A 4,738-nucleotide genomic window follows, 5' to 3' on the forward strand; every position below is an offset into this window, starting at 1 on the left:
GGTAAGTTAATTGTTGGCTATAGTAAAGTGTGAACGTGGTGATTTTATGAAGTATGTCAGGACTGACTAAAGTAAACCTTATCAGAATATCAATTAACAGTTCATTATAGTAAAGTGCGAAAGTGGTTTTTATTATGTATGCTCATCAGAATTGGTTAAGGTGTGGTTTATCAGGATATTTTTTATTATTCCTGTAAACTCCCAGTGAAAGTTGTTGTTGCAGTTTCTTGTAGCAGGTTGGTTTTTACGGGGTGGAGTTGCTAGCCCCGCGCCCGACCCTCCTCCTTTCTCATCCTGGACTTGGGACCAGACAAAGGTTGGTACGTTTGGTGTGACGGGGATTCGAACCCGCGACCCTCAGATTACGAGTCGAGCGCCCTAACCACCTGGCCATGCCGAGCCGATGAGGAGATATAGTAATGGTTAATTATAGTACAATGTGAAAGTGATGATTTTGTAATGTATGCTATAAAGGAATTGATTAAGTATAACTTACCAGAAGATTGATTATAATCAAGTGTAAGTGTTAGTTTTATTATGTATACTCTATCAGGATTGGTTGAGGTGTGCTTTATCAGAAGATGAGGTGATGATTGGTAGTTTCATTATGTATACTCTATCAGGATCGACTGAGGTGTGCTTTATCAGAAGATGAGGTAATGGTTGGTAGTTTTATTATGTATACTCTATCAGGATTGGTTGAGGTGTGCTTTATCAGAAGATGAGGTAATGATTGGTAGTTTCATTATGTATACTCTATCAGGATCGACTGAGGTGTGGTGTATCAGAAGATGAGGTAATGATTGATTATAATAAAGTGTAAGTGGTAGTTTTATTATGTGTGCTCTATCAGGATTGATTGAGGTGTGGTGTATCAGAAGATGAGGTAATGATTGATTATAATAAAGTGTAAGTGGTAGTTTTATTATGTGTGCTTTATCAGGATTGATTGAGGTGTGGTGTATCAGAAGATGATGTAATGGAGAGATGTTTAAATGCAATGAGTATAGTAATACCAAAATCCGGTTCAAAGAACAATTAGACTAAACTACGTGTATTTCACGAACATCAAATAAAGTTGTTGTGCGTTAGCCATTTACTTTATATTAGTAAAGATAAATGCATAGAGACACACACTAGGCCTAGCCAGGGCTCTCGTCTCGCAATCTGAGGGTCGCAACTTCGACGCCCGTCACTGAACATGCTCGCCCTTTCAGCCGAATGGGGTTTTATTATGTAACGGTAAATCCCACTTTTCTTTGGTAAAAGAGTAGCCCGTGAGTTGGCGTTAGTTGGTGTTGACGAGCTGCCTTTTCTCTACTCCATCACTTCCAAAATTATGGACGGTTAGGGCAGACAGTCCTCGACTAGCTTTGCTTGAAATTCCAAAAACAAACAAAAGCACACACATTTGTTATTTAAACTGTGTTGTTACATAGTTTGTATCATATTTCTGTGAGGCGTTTGCCCTACATGTGACTGTAAGAACCGTCGGTTTTCACTTTTGAATTGTAACTAGCTCATGTACATTAATTATTCATTACGTCAATGTTTAAATTCATTACAGAATTCAAATAATGGAATGCATTTAGTTACTTTTTAAACAAAGAACTATGACAGTTTACTGAACTGTAGCTATTGGTAATAGTTGGAGGAAATGTGATATTTGCACGTGCTTTCGATTTTTTTTCTTTTTTTTTTTGTTATTCCTCTTCAAAACCAAGATGTTTCGCAAGAATTCCTTAGAAAACAATATCTAGATTAATAAAACTCACGGATCGTTGTTACAAGGTAAATTAATAAATTCTAGAATGCAATCAGGTTAAAAAAAAACTGCAGGAAAAGTCACTGACAGTGATTACAAACGACAGCAGTAATAGAAAAAAATACAGAAAAAAGAAAATGGATACTGTGCTAGTTAGAAACTATATATCCTGTGAAAGAAGAAACAGGTGACATGAGGTGGAAGAACAAATCAGCCCTGCCTGCAGAGAAAAAACAAAAAAATTTGGACATTTACTGAAGGTAAAGTATCGAGTTTACGTGAGAAGGTCTAAGAAAACGAGCCTCTCCCAGATCTGAGGTTTATGTTAGAGTTCGACTCACGTGTACGTGCGTGCGCAAAGAGTTAAAAAATTGGGAGTTTATAAACGTATTGACAATGCAGATAAGACTATTGGCGTCTTTCTGTTTGAGATGAAAATTTTGTAACAGGTTTCAAGGTAAAAGGGAAGTTAACCCTTGCTTAATCAGCCTAAAAAAAATCTATCGAATTCAAAGTGAAAACAGTCGTATTTGTCTCTAAAGGAACTGGCGAGGAAAACTTTAAAAAGGACATGTGCAGAAAAAGATCAAAATCATTCCAGAAGAACAGTATTAAAACGTATTACAAATTTATGTTTCGAGGGATAAAGACATAGAAAGACTAAACCCCTCTACGAAGGGTAATAATACGTTCCCTCCCCTCGAATACCCTCTATCTAGAATCGATGTAATAGTTTATCTTCAGAACAGATTATGATATAAGCACGCTCTGTTGACATTCGGCCATGTTTGAGTAATACTCGTTGAAACTGATTAGAGTGGATTATCGGAGCGTTTTAAAAACCATGATGAATATATATTTATGCATAATAATTGAATATTAAACATTACCTCTGTAACTTAAAGCATGGCTCTTAGCCTACTTGAACACAGTAACCTAATAAAGATACCTTATCTTTCTCGCTCTTTCCTCATTGTTTGTTTTAAACTCCCCTCAATACAATGAAAACAATGAATAATTAATTGCAGCTACATATTTAGCTTATCATTAGTAAAAAAGACGAACAAGTTGTATTTGCTTTAGTTACACATTATTACTTTGTTACCATATGTTTATCATTGCATGATTGTGAAATATTGTTCCAAAAGTCCTGTATTTTCCCCCAAACTTTAGCCAGGTGGTTTGGTTGTAATTTGACTTTGTGCAGGAAAGGCCAAGGTTGCGAGTGTTACATGACTTTTCTCTCTAGGTATCGTTTCACCACATAATTTGCATATTTTTGATCACTGTCTTGCTATAGAAGACAAATCTCTGCCTAAAAGATCTTGACATGATGGATGAGACTCTGCTTCTATTTTTCAGCAGTCAGGTTGCCACCAATTGTGTTTAGATTTTGAACATAATTGGCTTCGATGCAGCCCACTCTTGTAATCTTCTCCCAGCATGCTTCACTGTGGATTTTGTACGTTAATCATAATATCATTCTCTTCTGCGATAGAACAAACTGTCGTTGATTGTAGCCAAACAATGTGAACTTGGATTAATCTACCAAGCTCTTTACCTTCCTCAAATTGTTTAAACTCTGTTTCCAATTTCAATCTTTTGGTTAACTCTCCTAAGCACTGGTTTTTGAGCAGGTAAGCATCCAATAAAGATACATCTTGCTAATGTATATCATATTGTTCTAGAGGTAACATGCATACATGAACTTACAGCTAGTTTATTGATGAAATATTTTCTAGGTTGTCGTGTATCACGTAAATAACATCCCATAAGTTACACTTACCACGTAAATAACATCCCATAAGTTACACTTACCATTACCTTTGACGAGTTTGGACTTTATACCTTGACTTCTATTACCAGTAGATATTACCAGTATTACTAAGTAGATATCACCAGTAAAAATACGTTTGTCATGTGCAGTTTGTACCCTGTGAGCCATAGGCGCATTTACCACACTACTTGTTTAGCCGAATGTCGTTAAGGGATTTAAAGAAAATATTTCTTGTGTGAAATAATCAAAATAACATAACTGGATTTTGTTACGAATGCTAGAAAATGGTCGGTTGGGCAGGGAAAAAATAAGAGAAATGGACAAATATTAGCTACCAAACTTTTGGTATTTAGGTCGGCCAATATGTTTTCAGTGTTCAAGATAACGTTATCATAATGAAATAGTAGGCCTAATTTAACATGGCTTTGCGCCAAGACAACAACTTTATATGTTTTACTAGTTACGACGTTGTTAACATCTGCAGCAGTTAGGCCTAACATTTTATCTTAATAAAGTTTTCTTGTGCACCGAAAAACAACTATCGACCTTTTAATTTTTCTTAATAGATAATATCGTTATTAAATACAATTTTTTTTTTTTCGTAGACTGTCTACTGAGTGATTTGTTTTAATGAACGACTACTTCGTTAGATATCATAAAGTCATAAGTTTGATCTAGACCTGAAATATTGATGTTGCTGTTAATTTATTTTCTTCGCCGAAACGTGAACTTAAGATGGTGTTGAGGCCTAATCTGTTTTTTTATTGGCTACTTCCGTTGCAGCAGACTAGTTTCGCTGAATTCACAGCTTATCAGTGCTGCTTGGAAGAGCGAAGCAAATAAGTAAAGTAGGCCTCATATGGTGGTGGAATGTAAGCAGTTTGCTGAATGATAATTAATTGTGATGATATGTCACATGTTATCCAAACAACTAAATTATTTTAGATTATTAGTAGTGAATAAAAGACTATATATCAAGCCAAAACAAACTACCGTATTTTTCGCTGTATAAGACGCACTTTTTACCCCAAAATTTGATGGCAAAATCTGCTTGTGTCCTATACACCGAAGGTATGAGTAATATATATATGTATACACAAGCCATGCGTAAATATATTTAAATAGGAATGCATAGTTTAGTTCAATTGAATGTATTATTTATAACAATAATAGTTTTTTTTCTTTTGAAACATAAC

This window comes from Limulus polyphemus, unplaced genomic scaffold (genome assembly GCF_000517525.1).
Source record: "Limulus polyphemus unplaced genomic scaffold, Limulus_polyphemus-2.1.2 Scaffold883, whole genome shotgun sequence".
NCBI lineage: Eukaryota > Metazoa > Arthropoda > Merostomata > Xiphosura > Limulidae > Limulus > Limulus polyphemus.